The sequence below is a fragment of the Equus asinus genome, chromosome 14 (genome assembly GCF_041296235.1).
Source record: "Equus asinus isolate D_3611 breed Donkey chromosome 14, EquAss-T2T_v2, whole genome shotgun sequence".
In the NCBI taxonomy this organism is placed as follows: Eukaryota; Metazoa; Chordata; class Mammalia; order Perissodactyla; family Equidae; genus Equus; species Equus asinus.
In genome coordinates, this window is record NC_091803.1 from 23,452,737 (window position 1) to 23,471,319 (window position 18,583).

The 18,583-nt window shown below is 39.4% G+C and overlaps 1 protein-coding gene across 9 annotated transcripts in view; it reads right to left on the reverse strand.

Moving 5' to 3' along the window:
- Window positions 1-17,177, reverse strand: part of TPST1 (tyrosylprotein sulfotransferase 1) — a 165,049-nt gene extending 147,872 nt beyond the window's left edge. For 4 of the 9 annotated variants that reach the window (XM_070484501.1, XM_070484499.1, XM_070484498.1 and 1 more), the window contains exon 1: window positions 16,909-17,177. The gene's annotated coding sequence lies outside the window, so the exon portion shown is untranslated. The remainder of the gene's footprint in view (window positions 1-16,908) is intronic. The other 5 variants (XM_044746946.2, XM_070484497.1, XM_014842288.3 and 2 more) reach the window with 4 other exon arrangements.
- Between the last annotated feature and the right edge of the window lie 1,406 nt (window positions 17,178-18,583).

Consider the following 18,583-nt stretch of genomic DNA (forward strand, 5'->3'; position numbering starts at 1 on the left):
ACTAGAGGATAAGCCCCTTTCAAGCACAAATTAAAACCCATTCATCAGACAAAATACAAAGCAAGGAATTTACAGGTGAATAAGCACCTAGTGAAACCTCTCTTACATCTCCTTAAACTACCTATAGAATAATCTGAAACAAAGCTAATGGTCAACAAGTAAATGTCAAAAATGAAACAAGGAACTACAAATACATAAAAACAAAGTAATCTGGAAGCCACAATAGAATTTTGCAATCCAATCATTATCCCACCAGGGTTTTTTTAATTGAATCTACAAAATTCACAGCTGGTGGGGAAAAGTTTTTCCAAGACATTTTTTTCCAAGAACCATACTGATATTAAAGTATTTAACAAAAATATTTTTTAACTGTTATGATACTAACAGTAATCAAACAAACAAAATAGAAAGCCCAGAAAAAAGCAGCCTCAACTATGTATATAAATTTAATGTTTCAAAGGCAAACATCACAAAACAGTGACTAAATATTATTTAATTTATGGTATTGGGTCCCCTCATCCACACTCCTACATTCAACCATGCTTTATCTACTGTCACCCCCTGCTTATATTCTGATGTCTGTCAAATCTATTTGCAACCAACAATTCCATCCCAAATCTCAGACCTGACCATTCAAAGACTAAGGGACAACTCCATCTGGATGCTCCACTGGCATGTCAAATTCAAGGAACACCAAACAGAATTATCTATTCCCTAGTAACTCTGTCCTCTTCTTCTATTTCCTCTACTGGTCAATGAACCACTTCCTCCCAGATGCCCGAGCTCAAAGTCTGGACGCCTTTATGTAGTTTCTCCCTTAACTTCTCCATAGGTAACTGGTGAAGTCCTGTCAATTCTTCCTCCTTCATATCTCTTGGATCTATTCTCCTGTTTCTTCTCCTGCTGGCATGGCTTTAATCCTCACCCTCATTCTCTCTTACAAGAATAACTCCACAGCCTCCTAACTGGTACTCTCTGACTTCCTTCAATCAGTTCATTCACTATCCTGTTTCAGGAATGATCCTTCTAAAACACAAATATACTTATGACACTCCCCTGCTTAAAACTCTTTCCTGACTTTCTACTTCTTCCAGAAAAAAATCCTCGCCATAACATATAAGGCCCTTCACAATCTAGCTGTTGCCTGCCCCTTGGCCTCTTCTTTCATCACTCCCCATTGCCAACACCCCCCTACACAAACTCTCACACAACACTGTCTTCGTTTTGAACAATCTGCAGCGTCTTTTTTTTTAATTTTTTTTTTTTTTTTTTTGAGGAAGATTAGCCCTGAGCTAACTACTGCCAATCCTCGTCTTTTTGCTGAGGAAGCCTGGCCCTGAGCTAACATCCATGCCCATCTTCCTCCACCCTATACGTGGAATGCCTACCACAGCATGGCGTGCCAAGGGTGCCATGTCTGCACCCGGGATCCGAACTGGTGAACCCCGGGCCGCAGAGCAGCAGAATGCACGAACTTAACCGCTGCACCAGCAGACCAGCCCCTCTGCAGCCTCTCTTACTCATAACTCCCACTCATCCTTCAATATTCAGCTTCAATGCGATTCTTCTAGGAAGCTTTCCTGACTCGCATGACATAGGTGTCCTTCCTAGTGCCCTTGTACTTACCCATATCATATTACTTCTTGCATTATATGGTTAATTTGTCTGTTTTTTCACTAGATTGTGAACTCCTTGAAAGTGAGGACTTTTAAATGAGTTAATGGATTCTTGATAGCCAATAAGTGAATGTAACTAGGTTCTGAGTATAATTAAATTAGTTGTGAGTTCTTGGAAGGTACTGGCTATATCTTATCGTTTTCAGTTTTCCCCATAGCGTATAACATAAATGCTACATGCATATTGAGTGACTCCACCAGAACTTTCTCACCAAAACCCAGACAGCTAACACTTTCCTATGATTAGAAAACTGCTCTTTTCTCTTGAGTCTTAAAATATGGTTTGACCATATTTAGAAAGACTAAAGTTCAAAGTTCACTGTTGGTTTTCCCCCTCTGACCATTGCTCTTCTAATCCATTCTCTTTATTGATCAGTCTATTTCATCTGCCTCTATCATTTTACACTCTCACTGATGAATAAATCAGAATCTTATTATTTTGTAATCCCTTAGGCTCACTGCAACAAATCAGAAGATAAAGGAACATTCTGTCTTAAGAGTCATTTTACATATGAGGAAACTGAAGCTCAGAAAGGATAAGTAACTCACTTAAGGTATCGATACTTGGCAAATTATTGACCCAGTTGGAATCCAGGTCTGACTCTAAAACTATGATAGCTATTCTATGGTGCTTCCCAGACATTAGGCTTGGCATGAACGAAAAGCCATGTATGCAACAAGTATGTTGCAAATGAAGCTTTCATTAGCATTTATAAGGCTTTCATTAGCATATGATTTAAAAAATATACCTAGCTTTTGAATTATTCTATTATGATCACATCAGATCTAATCAGAATAATAGAAGAGACTCTAAGTCCATATATGCATTATGCTTCGTTTACATAAATGAGGGCATGCATATCTGCACACTTTCTGCTAGTCCCTAAAGATGTCATCTAGGCAAGATTAAGAATGGAGAACTGGATCTGGTCCTAAGAGATAACAGACATATATAGAGGCTAGAAATTCGAATGGCAAGTGGTTTTATCAGTTTGGTTTTGCTTTAGCACAGTCACTCTCACATATAAGTTCCAACTTCTGTCATGAGAAATTACCCCTCTGACACAGTCACTCAGAACTGGAATTCTTTGATATTTTCTATAAAAAGCTGGCATCAAATCTTTGATTTTTGTCTTATTTTCTCTTACCTTTCCAAGGATTAAATAATATAGTATGTGTACAACCATGTATTGTTATTTTATTTTTCCAGATTATGCAATTTCCTTCAGTTCAATAACAAGTGAGTAAAATGCAATCCCCGGTAACGACGTCTAAAATGTGGAACATTTTTGCTAAGAAAACTTACTTCAATTAAACTTTTATTGAGCAATAAATGAGCATGATACATCATTTCCTTCAAAGAACTAGCAAGTTAGCCGGGGGAGAAGAAAAGAAACTATACATGAGATAAGAAGTTCATACAAAAAGTATGAAAAAAGGACATACAAGAATTTCAATTAAGGATTACACATCCATGGGCTCATAAAAGGCTATATGAAGAAAATGACATCATAATGAACCTTAGAAGATAAGAAGGACTCCTATTGTGGGAGTGAGGGAAGAGAGTGTTTTCAGCGAAGAAAATAAGATAACAGGAAGTCTCAAAGTGGAAGAGAGGATAGCACATATTCATAAAATATTAACTAGTTAGCTTAGCCAGAGTGCAGGAGAATAATAGTAAACAAAGCTGAAAAAAACAGAATTGTATAATCTCAGAATTGTCAATGACCTAAACAAATCTTCCAAAATGTAATGCATGAACCCCTTCTAGCACGTAACTGTAAGAAAAGACTGGAGGAAGCATATCCATCATGGCCGAGTAAGGACCTCCAAAGTCTGATCCTCCATAAAAGTTAATGAGAACACTGGCAAAAGTGGTCAAAATCAACTTTTTCAGAAACCTGAAAATTAACCAAAGGCTTGCAACAGTCCAAGAAATGTTTATTCAAGAAAAACAGCTGACTGCCAGTAAGCGGAGTGAGCTTTATACTATTTTAATTTGCCCTATTCCCCCTCCCAACTCCGTGGAAGCCCTGGAAACCAAGAACCTGCAAACATGGTAGCTGTGAACCACAGCAGCCCAAAGCCACTTAAAAGGGCAGAAGACGTTAGGAGCTCCCCCTTAAACCATATCTCCAAAGAACTGCCACTACTTAACCTGTCTAGCAGCTCAATGGAAAAGTTTCGTTCTTAGGGCTTATCTTTATTGGACCTAAATGAGAGCACCCTCAATGTGAATAATCCTATTCCCAAGACATTTGTTAAAAATAATCAGAGGCAATTGTTTAACATCACAGCTGTCTGCAGTGGCAATAACAGTTGGAACTAATAGGACATTGATCAAAAAATTTAAAAGGAAAAACTGAGGAATAAGATGTATAGAGAGTGGGTTTAGAAAAGCTCCAATATATTCTTGGGAATTCAGAGGGCATGTACATGCCCAGGAAAGACCTGGGAAGGCCCTAATCTCTCACCTCTGGCTGACCTTGATGTTCTATACAAGCAGGAAGTGAAGGCTAAGGCACAGTGTAAACTGCTGGTGCATGAAGGGAGCCACAACACACACACACACACAAACACTCACATACACACAGCCCCTCAGCAAGATATTTAACAGTTCAAGGTATTTAATGAAATCTGTCCAATCATTAGCTGACCACCAAGCTAGCCAATCAGAGACTTCAGTGGTTACACAGGACAAAGAATACAGACTTTACAGAATTAGTCCCAAAAAGTAACAAAGCAAGTAGCAACAACAACAAACTCTAGGATAGAGGGGTTGATTTTCAGAGTAGCCATGTTATATTAATGTCATGCATCGCTTAACAACAGGAACACATTATGAGAAATGCATCATTTGGCAATTTAATCATTGTGCAAACATCAGAGTATATGTACATAAATCTCGATAGTATAGCTTACTATACACCTAGGCTATATAGGACTAATCTTATGGGACCACTGTCATATATGTGGTCGATTAACTGAAATGTCATTATGCAGTGCATGACTGTATTCACAATGTCCATTTTTCAACAAAAAACTACGAGACACAAAAAGAAACAAGAAAGGATGGTCTCTACACAGGGAGAAAAAGGCAGTCAATAGACACTACCCCTGAGGGAGCCCAGATGTTGGACTTACTAGACAAAGACTTTAAATCAGCAATTGTAAATATGTTCAAAGAACTAAAGGAGACCATGTCTAAAGAACTAAAGGAAATTAAGAGAGTGATTTCTCACTATATAGGAAGTATCAATGAGATAAAAATTATTAAAAAGAAAACCAAGCAAATGGAAACTCTAGAGTTGAAAAGTAGAATAATTGAAATAAAAAATTCACTAACTGGTTCAACAGCAAACTTAAGCTAGCAGAAGAATCAGCAGACCTAAAGACAGATCAATTTCCCAGTCTGAAAAATAGGAGAAACAAGAAAAGAATGAAGGAAAATGAACTCAGCCTCAGACCTGTTAGACATCATCAAGCATACCAAAATATGCCTAATAGAAGTCTCAGAAGGAGACATGAAGAGGAAAAAATCAAATGTATATAAATAAATGGCTGAAAACATCCTAAATTCAATGAAAAACATTAATGTAAACATTCAAGTAACTAGATAAACATCAAGTAGGATAAACTCAAAGAGATGTACACCTAGACACATTATAGTCAAATTGTCAAAAGTCAAAGACGGAGGATCTTGAAGGCAACAGGAGAAAAGCAACTCATCACATAAAAGATCCTCAGGAAGATAAACAGCTGACTTCTTACCAAAAACCACAGAGACCAGAAGCAGTGGGATGACATATTCACAGCGCTAAAAGATAAAGACTATCAATCAAGAATTCTATATCCAGTAAAACTATCCTTCAAAAATGAAGGAAGAAATTAGGACATCCTCAATAAACAAAACTGAGAGAATTCATTGCTGGAGGAGCTGCTGTATGAAAAATAAAGGGAGTTCTTAATACTGACATGAAATCACACTTGTCAGTAACCCAAATCCACATGAAGAAATAAACACCAATAAAGACAACGACACAAATATAAAAGACAGTATAAACATATTTTTGTTTGGAAGTTTTTCCTTTTCCTATTTAAATGGCAACTGCATAAGGCAATAATCATAAAACTGATAAGGGGGGGCCAGCTCCGCAGCCTAGGGGTTAAGTTCGCATACTGCGCTTTGGTAGCCCAGGGTTTCGCCAGTTCAGATCCTGGGCGCAGACAAGGCACCACTTATCAGGTCATGTTGAGGTGGCATCCCATTTGGCACAACCAGAGGCACTCACAACTAGAATATACAACTGTGTACCAGGGGGCTTTAGGGAGAAGAAGAAAAAAAAAAAACTGTTAATGGGTTTTTAACGTAAAATATGTTATTTGAATGACAATAGAGCACAGAGGAAAGGGAACTGAACAGAACTTTATTAAAGCAAAGTTTCTGCATACTACTGAAATTAAGTTGGTATAAATCTGAAGTAGACTGTTTTGCCATATTAATTATAATCACCAGGAAAATAAAGAAAAGTTGTGATAAAAGAAATAATAACAAGCCAATTAAAATATATACTAAAAAATATTTAATATAAATATTTAATACAAAGGCACTAATGGAGGAGTAGAGACACTAAAAAGACATAAGACATATAGAAAGCAAATAGCAAGATGGCAAATATAAATCCTAATGTACTGGTAATTACATTAATGTAAAAGGATTAAACTCTCAAGAGGCAGGGATTGGCAGAATGGACCAAAACAAAAAAATCATTCAAATATATGCTCTCTACAATACACACTTTAGATTCAAAGACCAAAAGGGCTAAAAGCAAAAGGAAGGAAAAAGATACACCATGCAAATAGTAACCAAGACTCTGGAATAGCTATACTAACATGAGATACAGTAAACTTTAAAATAAAAACTGTTACTAGAGACAAAGGATATTTTATATTTACAAGAGGGCAAATCCATCAAGAAGATATAACAATTATAAACATATGGACCTAACAGAACCTCCAAACACAAGAAGCAAAAACTGAGAATTGAAGGGAGAAACAAACAATTCAACAATAATAGTTGGGAACTTCAAAACTGTACTTTCAATAATGGATAAAACCACAAGACAAAAGATCAGAAAAAAAACCCAGAAGACTTGAACAACACTACAAACCAAGTAGACCTAGCAAACATCTATAAAACGCTCCAGGCAACAATAGCAGAATATATACCATTTTCAAGTGCACATGGAACATTCTCTAGAATAGACCATAAAACAAGTTCAATAAATGTAAAGAATTGAAATCAAACAAAGTATATTCTCCAACCACAATGGAATAAACTTAGAAGACAATAACAGAAAAGAAGTTTGGGAAATTCACAAATATGTGAAAATTAAACACCACTCTCTTAAGAAACCAACGAGCCAAAGGAGAAACTGCAAGGGAAGTTAGAAAATACTTTGAGGTATTACAGGACATAGCAAAAGCAGCAAGAGTCATGCCGTGAGGGAAATTTATAGCTGTAAACACCTATAGTAAAAAGATCTCAAATCAACATGCTGTACACCTTAAACTTACACAATGTTATATGTCAATTACACCTCAATTAAAAAAATCTCAATCAACAACCTACTTGTCCATCTTAAGAAACTAGACAATGAAGAGCAAACTAAACCCAAAGCCAGCAGACAGAAGGAAATAATGAGACTACAGTGAAATAAATACAATAAAGAATAGAAAAGAGAAAATCAACAAAAGTTGGTTCTTTGAAAAGATTAACAGAATTGACAATCATTGAGCTAGATTAAGCAAGAACAAAAGAGAGAAGACTCAAATTACTAAGATCAGTAATTACTACCAACCTTACTAAATAAAAATAATTATAAAGAATTACAGGCGTATTTTGGAGATACTGCCACTTTGGTTCCAGACCACCACAATAAAATGAATATCGCAATAAAGTGAGTCACAAATCTTTTGGTTTCCCAGTGCATACAAAAGTTAAGTTTACAGTACAGTCTATTAAGTGTGCAATAGCATTATGTCTAAAACAACAATGTACATACCTTAAATAAAAAATACTTTATTGCTAAAAAATGCTAACTATCATCTGAGCCTTTAACAAGTCATAATCCTCTTGCTGGTGGAGGGTCTTGTAAAAAATTCAGTATCTGTGAAGTACAATAACACAAGCACAATAAAACGAGGTGTGCCTGTACAGGGAATACTATAAACAACTGTAACTTAATCAAGTACATAATCTAGATGAAATGGACAAGTTCCTAGAAGACACAAACTACCAAAATCAACTCAGAAAGAAATAATCTCAATAAAGCTAGAGAGAGATGGAATTAGTAGTCAAAAACTTTCCACAAAGAAAAGCTCAGGACCAGATGGCTTCATTTGTGAATTCTACCAAACATTAACAACGAACACCAATTCTTAACAAACTTTTCCAAAATACAGAAAAGATAGGAATACTTCCCAACTCATGCTACAAGTCCAGTTTTCCCAGATTCCAAAACCAAAGACACTGTAAGAAAACAAAACTACAAATACTTATGTAAATGCAAAAATCCTCAACAAAATACCAGCAAACAGAAATCCAGCAACATATATAAAGGATCACAAACCATGACCAAGGGTAATTTATCCCAGGCATGCAAGGTTGTTTCAATAAATGAAAATCAATCCATGCCAAACACCATATTAACAGAAAAATGACAAAAACCACATCATCATCTCAATGGGCACTGAAAAAGCATTTGACAAAATCTAATACCTTTTCCTGTGTTATTATAACCCTGAGTTAGGATAAACACAATGAATAAACTAGAAATAGAAGAGAACATCACCAACCTGAAAAAGAACATCTAAGAAAACCCACAGCTAACTTCATACTTAATGACTCCCCCTAAGGTCAGGAAAAAGACAGGATGTTCACTCTCCCCACTTCCATTCAATACTGGATAAGAGGTTCTAGCCAGGGCAATTAGGCAAGAAAAGTAAATTAAAAGGATCCAGATTGGAAGGAAGAAGAAAGACTCTCTCTCTTCAGAGATGATATTTGTGTACATATAAAATTCTAGTAAATTACTAAAAAACTATCAGAACTATTTAATGAGTTTGGTATGGTTGCAAGATACAAGACTAATATATAGAATTCAACTGTATTTCTATATACTAGCAATAACAATCCAAAAACAAAATTAAGAAAGTAATTCCATTTACAATAGCATCAAAAGAATAAAATATTAATGAATAAATTTACCAAAATTGCAGGACTTGTATGCTGAATACTAGAAAATATTATGGAGAGAAATCAAAGAAGATCTAAATAAATGAAAAGATATTTCATGTTCATGGATTGGAAGAGTAACACTGTTAAGATGGCAATATTCCCCCAATTGATCTACAGGTTCAATGATATCATCAAAATTCCAACCGGACAAAGGTGTCAAGACAATTAAAAGTGGGAAAGAATACTTTTTGCAATACGTGGTACTCAGACAACTGAATATCTACAAGCAAAAAAATGAAGTTGGACCTCTATCTCACACCATATAGAAAATTCACAAAAATGGATCAAATACCTAAATGTCAGAGCTGAAACTATAAAATTCTTGGAAGAAAACAGAGGGTAAGTCTTCATGACCTTGGATCAGGAAATACTTTCTTTTTTTCTTTCTCTTTTTTTTTTTTTGGTGAGGAAGATTACCCTGAGCTAACATCCACTGCCAATCCTCCTCTTTTTGCTTGTGGAAGATTGTCACTAAGCTAACACCTGTGCCAATCTTCCTCTATCGGGATGCTGCCACAGCACGGCCTGATGAATAGTGTGTAGGTCCATGCCCAGGATCTGAACCCGTGAACCCCAGGCTGCTGAAGTAGAGCACGCAAACTTAACCACTATGCCACCAGGTCAGCCCCCAGGCAATGGTTTCTTAAATACGAAATCTAAAACACAAGCAACAACAACAACAAAATAGATAAATTAGACTTTATCAAAATTAAAAATCTTTGTGCTTCAAAGGACACAATCAAGAAAGTGAAAAGATACCCAGAGAATGGGAAAATTATATTTGCAAATCATATATCTGATAAGGGTCTAGTATCCAGAATATATAAAGAAATCTTACAACTCAACAATAAAAAGATAAATAACTCAATTTAAAAACGGGCAAAAGAACAGAGATTTCTCCAAAGATATACAAATAGCCAAAAAGCACATGAAAAGATGCTCAACATCATTATCTATCAGGGAAATGCAATCAAAACCATAATGAGATACTTCACTCCCCTTAGGATGGCTAGAATCAAAAAGTCAGAAAACAAGAAGTGTTGGCAAGGATGTGGGGAAACTGGATCCATCATACACTGCTTCATTGCTGGTAGAAATGTAAAATGGAGCTGCCACTTTGGAAAACAATCTGGCAGTTCCTCAAAATGTTAGACCTAGAGTTCTATGACCCAGTAATTCCACTCCTAGGTATATATCCAAAAGAAATGAAAATATGTCCACACAAAAACTTATACACAAATGTTCATAACAGCATTATTCATAACAGCCAAAAAGTAGAAATAATCCAAAGACCCATCAATTGATTAATGGATAAATAAAATGTGGTATATCCATAAAATTGAATATTATTTGGCAATAAAAAGAAACAAAATACTGGGACGTGCTACAATATGGAAGAACCTTGAAACCATTATGCTAAGTGAAAGAAATCAGCAACAAAGGACCATATATTGTATGATTATCTTTATATGAAATGTCCAGAGTAGGTAAATCTATGGAGACAGAAAATAGATTAGCAGTTGCCTAGGGATGGAGCAGATGACAAGCAGAAGAGCTGGGGGTGACAGGTAAGGAGTGTACAGTTTCTCTGTGGGGTAATGAAGATGTTCTAAAATTGATTATACTAATGGATGCACAACTTTGTAAATATACTAAAAATTTTTACACCTTAAATGGGTGACTGTATGATATGTGAATTAAAGCTATTACCAAAAAAAAAAAAAGTCGGCTAGGACCTACACATTAAACTTTTTAGGGTGACTGCCCACTAAAAGATTTAATAATAGAAGGTTTAAATAGGATCCAGAGTCTCCTAACTAAATATGAAAAATGTCCAGGATACAATCAAGTCATTCGTCATACCGAGACCAAAGAAAATCACAATTTAAATGAACAAAGGACAATTAACACATGCTAAAACCAAGATGAATCAGATGGTGGAATTATCTGACAAGGATTTTAAAGCAGCCATCATGCTTTAATGAGCAAAGAAATATACTCCTGAAACAAATGACAAAATAGAAAATCTTACCACAGAAGTAGAAGATAAAGAAAAGAACCAAATGGAAATTACTGAACTGAAAAATACAATAACAAAAATCACGAGGTGGGCTCAAAAACACAATAAATGTGACAGAAGAAAGAATGAGTGAACTTAAAACTGGAAGTAGAACAACAGGAAGTACCCAGTCTGAACAACAAAGGAAAAAAAGACAGTCCAGAAAAAAAAAACAGGGGCCGGCCCTGTGGCTGAGTGGTTAAGTTCGCACACTCTGCTTTGGTGGCCCAGGGTTTTGCTGGTTCGGATCCTGGGCGTGGACATGGTGCCGCTCATCAGGCCACGCTGAGGCAGTGTCCCACATGCCACAACCAGAGGCACTCACAACTAGAATACACAACTATGTACTGGGGGGCTTTGGGAGAAGAAGGAAAAAACAAAAAAAAAAGGAGATTGGCAACAGATGTTAGCTCAGGTGCCAATCTTTAAAAAAAAAAATCACAATTTGTTAAGAGAAAAAAACATAATGAAGCCTCATGTTCAGTGGGACAATAACAAAGGATCTAACTTTTTTTTTTTTTAAACATTTTATTTTTTCCTTTTTCTCCCCAGAGACCCCCGGTACATAGTTGTATATTCTTCGTTGTGGGTCCTTCTAGTTGTGGCATGTGGGATGCTGCCTCAGCATGGTTTGATGAGCAGTGCCATGTCCACACCCAGGATTCGAACCAACGAAACAGTGGGCCACCTGCAGCAGAGCGCATGAACTTAACCCCTCGGCCACGGGGCCAGCCCCAGGATCTAACATTTTTATCATCAGAGTCACAGAAGGAAAGAAGAGAGTGGCACTGAAAAATTATTCTAATAAATGGCCGAAAACATCCCAAATTTGGCATAAGACATTAACTCACAGTTCAAGAAGCTAACAGAACTCCAAATAGGATAAACCCAAAGAAATCCATGCAAAGATGTATCATAACTAAACTTCTGAAAACCAAAGACAAAGAAAAAAACCTTTAAAGTAGCCAGGAGAAAGGATACATTACCTACAGGAAAACAAGAATTCCAGTGACAGAGGATTTCTCATCTGAATCATGGAGGTCTAAAGGAAGTCACAATATTGTCCAAATGCTGAAAGAACTGTCAGTCGCAAATTCTATAAAGAGAAAGAGCTGACAAAAATCTTAAGAAAACTAAAGAACAAAAGCAGACCAACAGGGGCCAGCCTGGTAGAGCAGCGGTTAAGTTCACACATTCCACTCCCGCGGCCCAGGGTTCGCCAGTTCGGATGCCGGGTGTGGACGTGGCACCGCTCAGCAAGCCGTGCCATGGAAGGCGTCCCACATATAAAGTAGAGGAAGATGGGCATGGATGTTAGCTCAGGGGCAGTCTTCTTCAGCAAAAAAAGGAGGATTGGCAGCAAATGTTAGCTCAGGGCTAATCTTCCTAAAAAAACTAAAAGTAAAAATTAAAAAAAGCAGACCAACAACTGATAGTTTATATCTTAGCTCTGAAGAACCACAAAATATGATGATAACAATATATGAGCAATATAAGGTTTTTCTTATAACACTAATTAAATATTTGGGAATTATAGATTTTCCCCCTTGCCACCACCAATGCCAATCATATAGATATATGGTGTAATGCATATTCCCTACTTCCCTAATTCTTAGTTAAAAAGAAATAGTTCTGCCACTGTTCAAGATCTTTTATCAATTTGACAGTTTTTGTTCTAGTTAAAAATTCCAAAGCTTATGAGACTAAAATCAGATCTATTTGTTTAAAAAAGGTAAAAGATATATGTGCTTCAACCATCTGAAATAAAGTCTATTTTACTTTTATTTTTTTGTTTTCTTCTCCCCAAAGCCTCCCAGTATGTAGTTGTATATTCTAGTGGTAGATCCTTCTAGCTCTACTATGTGGGACGCCACCTCAGTGTGGCCTGATGAGTGATGCTATGTCAGTACCCAGGATCCAAACCAGTGAAATCCTGGGCCGCAGAAGGGCAGCATGTGAACTTAACCACTGGGCCACAGGGCTTGCCCCTGAAATAAAGTATATTTTAAATATCATCTGTTAAAGAGGAAGACTGAATGAACCTCTTTAACACTGTCATCGTTTAACTACCTTAAAAGCCAAATCATAAGACCAAATAGTATTTATCTTAATCCACTCTAATTTATGAACTGTGTGTGGGTTTAAAACAAGAATGACTACGCAAGTAGGACTAGTTACCTGTTAAGCAGCCAAGAAAGAAACAGCTGGTCAACTTGCAAAACCATGAATTCAAGATGGATTTTACATTATTTACCAACTGATTCATTCAACCAATTTTTATCAAGTGATGAAAAGATAAATAAGGCATAGTGATACTGTGATATAATAAGAATTATTGTGGAGTAGATATTAGGTCTTCGTTCCTGGTTCCTGGCACAGAGGCTCCTAAAACCCTTGGAATTTCTTGATAGGGATGAGGAGCATCTTTTGTTATCCATAACAAGCCCCTTTCAACCATATCTTGGTAGATGGGGGCTGGTTGCCAGAGCGACTAATCCCTGACCTCTGAGAAGGGGAAAGGGGCTGTAGGTTGAGTTAATCACCAGCGGCCCAATGATTTAATCAATCATGCCTATATAATGAAGCCTCCACGAAAACTCTAACTGAAGGTTCAGAGAGCGAGCTTCCAGTTTGGTGAACACATGAAGGTGCTGGGAGGATGGTGCACCCAGAGAAGGCATGGAAGTTCTTAGAATCCCCACACCCCCTCCCACAAACCTTGCCCTATGCATCTCTTCCATTTGGCTGTTCCTGAGGTTATATCCTTTATAGTAAATTGGTAATGGTGAGTAAAGAGCTTTCCTGAGCTCTCTGAGCCATTCTAGCAAATTATCAACTGAAGAGGCGGTTGTGGGAAGCCCCAATTTATAGTCAGTTGGTCAAAAGTATAGGTCACATCCTGGGACTTTCAACTATCTTCTGTAGTGGGCAGCAGTCTTATGGGACAGAGCCCTTAATCTGTGGGGTCTGCACTAACTCCAGGTAGGGTCATAATTAAGTCAAATTGTAGGACACCCAGTTGGTGTCCAAAGAGTTAGAGAGTTGCTTAATATGAGGGGAAAAATCCACATATTTGCTGTCGAAGTCTTGGAAGCAGTGTACAACAAACAGTAGTTCACCTTTAAGCACGATCCCAGACTTCAAGGGAACTCCTATAGTCATGAGAAAAATGGGCTCATGAAAAATAATTTAAACAAAATGTGATAAGTACTTTAATAGGTACATGTACAAAGTACCAGGAAAGTAAGCAACTAACCATGCCAACAAAAGTGACATTTATCATGATTTTTAAAGGATGTTCAATACTATAGTTCCTCGGGGTTCTATCATTCCCTCTTCAAGCTCTCAGCCCAGTTCTCAGGCCTAGCTGCATATTACTGTCACAAGGGAAGCATTTTTCAAATGACAAGGTCTAGCCCCACACCAGATCAAGTGAACCAGAATCTCTGTGGATTTCTCAATCCCCTCATCTTTACCCTTTAAAAGCTCCCCGGGTGGTTTTACAGTAGCACCTGGGTTGAAAATGACTGACTCTGTTCAGGAAAAACATAACCCAGGCCTCAAGCAATCTTTTGGCAATGAGGAAAGAAAGAAAAAGACTTCCAGCAGGAACAATAGCATCTATGATAGACAATGTGAGGGGAGAAGAAATGAATTCTAGGGTGAAGACCTTAAAATAAGAGGAGTGTTTGTATATGTGCTTGAGGGGGCTATGAGTAGAAGGAAAGGAAAGGAAAAGATAGCCAAGTCTGAACAAGTATCCAAGTTATCCAATAGACAGAAGAAAATAAAGAAGACTTGAAAGTCAATAAAAATGAGGACTGAATATACATCTTTGAAAACCATAAATATACAGGTCCTATTTGAAGCTATAAAAGGAAGTATAACTACATAAGGAAATTAAAGAGAAACAGATAAAAGAACAAAAAATGAAACCCTAAGGAATACCATGTTAATCTGAGAAAAAAAGAGGGAAGCATCAAGGGAAGGTTTTTATTTGTTCTGGATGATGGGTATGCAGGCTGAGAAAATGAGAATATAAGGAGAGATCAAAGATGTTAGCCTTAGAAAGGAAAGCTCCGATAAAAGAAAACATCAGAAATCAGCTAAGTACAAGCACACAGAAAAATTACAAACCCTTAAGAATTCAGGACTGATGCCCACCAATTTCTTCTGTGAAGTTTACTTCACAGGCAAAATACACAATGAAGAGAAGTCAAGAATAGGACAAAAAGAGGAGAATGTCAAAAACTTATGAATAGCCATGTAGGTTTCAGCACATAAGAACATAGGGGGAAAGTCAAAACATCTCCAGGAAGCGTGAGTAAAGTTGGAGTCCAGAAGTTTAGAGGAGCACCGCAGCTCAGTTACACGGTTTTCTCTAACCTGCTCTGCAGATTCCAGGAGCAGAAAAAGCCAGCTGTTTGACTGATCCAGGCTTGGAGATCATCAGAGCAAATGCGGCAAGAGTGGCCTGAGGCCAGTAATACTGCTTTTATAATTTTTAAAAGTCAAACTCACTTTACTCTTTAAAAAAGAACTGTAGCTATTTCCTCTTTCACTCTTAGAGAACTTGTCAGGACTTTCATTCCCAAGCATTCCTGATCCCTTCAGCAGCCAATTCCAAGAAATCTAAACCTGATTCCTCTAGGCTCTTAAAGGATAAAAATTCACTGCAGGACTGCACTGTCAGCTGAGAGAGAAACACCTGAAACACTTCTTACATACAATGCCATTTCCATTAGGGGGTAGGGGCTCTTTCTTCCCTAAAAAGAAAGGTTCAGTAAATGCTATAGATGGGGAAGGGGGAATAAAGGGGTAATTAGATTGCAAAACTCACTAAGAATCCTTTACAAAGCCAATTAATATAAACAATATAGGACACAAAGATAGCAGAATTCAATTCTTCTGAATAAATGCAGTTGAGTAAATAACCGACAATCTAATCTCTTTATCACACTTGGAGTTCACTAATTCGTCCCGCCATCTCCCATACGACTCTTCAGGTAGTAGGTCAAATCCCTTTGGTTACTGGACCCCTTGCTACCACCATCTGGAGAGTACAAAGGCCTAGAAAGAGGAAGAGGCTAACATGCGTGACACCCACCATGTGACAGGCCTACTGTGTGCCAGACTCTGGGCAAGGCATTTTACATGTTATGGGTGCAGCTCACTTACAGACGAATGAAAATGTCAAAACTATAGATCTGTAATTCAGGAAAGTATTAAAGCGTCTGAATTAAGTGTAAAGGAAAGGAAGAAGTGTTAGCGACGGTGGTCGATGAAAGGGAGGAAGGAAGAGGCGAGCTGGGAAAGGAAGGCATTTGGGAGCAAAAGAGCCAGACCCAGGGCCACATGGAGGGGAGAGGGATGTGCGACTGAACTATAGAGAGGACATGGTACAAGGGACAGGGATGGGAGTGACCCTGCGGAAGCGAAACCCGGGTAAAGGGGAGGGCAAAAGTCCGATCCCTTTGGGTTGGGGGGCGTCATCTCCGGAAGGAGCCCCGAAAGACTGCAGGGGCTGGGACGCGCTGCCAGCGCCGCGAAAATGAAGGGAAGGAGAGGGGACGGGAGGCCGACCACGGGAGCCGGGGCACGGCGAAGCCGGAGACCGAGAAACGCTGGCGCTGGGGAAAGGGGTGGGTGTAGGAGCCGGGCCCGGCCAGGACGTGGGGGCCGTGCTGGGGGTGCGGGGCTGGACAACTGTCCAGGACAGACCCGGAGATCTGCGGACAGAAGGCGACGTGGGGTCGAGAGATGCCAGGACAGAGCCGGCCGGGGCTCAGAGCCAGGTGGGTGGCGGCGAGAGGGCAGCGGGGCCCGGGTGGCGCTCCAAGTGAAGCCGCAGCGAGCGCGGCGTCCCCCCTTACCTGGGATGAGTGAGGAGCCGCCGCGCCGCCTCCCCAGCATCCTGGGCGCAGCCGCTTCTCCCACCGCCCTAGGCGGGGGCCATTCCGCCCGCCCCGAGAGCCTGTCCTCACTGCCAGGCGATAGCAGCGGCCAGCCTGGCCAGGCCCCGCAGAGCAGCGCCGACACTCGCCGAACCCGCGGCCGCCTCAACAGCGACTCCCGCCGCCGCCGCTTCAGCGCCCGCCGCCAGCCTCCCCGACGGGCGGGGGATCACACGCGTGCGGTGATTGGCTGCCGGGCGCCCGGCCCGGACGATGTGTCGGCATCTCTGATTGGTGAGTTCCACTGGCTACCCACCGATGGAGGCGGGGCCCGGAGTCGCCCTGGGTCCAACTGGCTCTGAGGGCGGGGGTGGGCCTGATGTCGCGGCAGGGTGGGTGCTCAGCGTTCCTGCGTGCGCGCGCTCCCCGAGGGGACCCTCGCGCAGCCACCTGCTTGGGCGGGTTGTTGCCAGAGCAAAGGTGAGCGTGGCCTAGCTGGAGGGGAGCCGCTGGCAGATGGCGGCGACCGCCCCAACCCTCCACGTGGGTGGCCTTCATCCGTGAAACCTGGGCGAGAACAAGAAAACGAGCTTTTCCAAGAAATCCCCCCTCTGCTTGTTGACTGCTTCACATAGCACCGCTGTGCCCGCTGCTCGCAGAGGAGCTCTCATCTCATTGGCGATAACTTGCAAATGCAAGTATCAAATTCCCACAATATTCCATTCCACACAAAAGTGTAAATGAGTAAGAGTAAATTCTGTCCCGACCACGGGGGAGGGGAACTGATACCTGAAAGAAAGAAGTGAGACTGGGAAAGAAGAAAAGGTCAAAGAGGGGATGGAGATGTTGGGGAGAGGGCTGAAATTTCCCAAATGAAGTGGTTCACATTTACAATTCCTTCCTAAAGGCATATCCACACCAGTTTCTGTCAAAGCAATTACTTCAACTCTATGAGCATAGATTGGAAAAAGCATAGGCTCAAGAATCTAATAGCTATATGCAAAATTCTTGTCTACCATCTCGAGATGAGTTTTGTTATCTATGGAATGAGGTCTGTAGAATATGTACCTTAGAAAGTTGCTGTAAAGATCAAATGAGGTCCACGCAAAAACTTGTACTCGAGTCTATAGCAGCATTATTCATAATAGCCAATAAAGTGGAAACAAACCACATGTGCATCAACTGATTAATGGATAAACAAAATGTGGCATATCCATACAACAAAATATTCAGCCAGAAAAATGAAGTTCTGATACTTGCTACAATGTGGATGAATCTTGAAAATATGCAAGTGAAAGATGCTAATCAACAAAAGACCATATATTGTATGAGTCCATTTATATGAAATGTCCAGAATAGGCAAACCCATAGAAACAGAAAGTAGATTAGTGATGTCTTGGGCATAGGGGATTGGGGAAAAATGGTATAAATGACTGCCAATAGGTATAGGGTTTCTTTTGGGGTGATTGATGAAAATGTTTTAAAATTGATTGTGGTAATGGTTGCATAATTGCGTGACTACTAAAAACCATTGAATTGGGTGCCTTAAGTAGGTAAATTGTATAGTATGTGAATTATATCTCAATAAAGCTGTTATTTTTAAAAAAAGACCAAATGAGATAACAAACCTCTGAAAGCCCCACGCTCTGGTGCT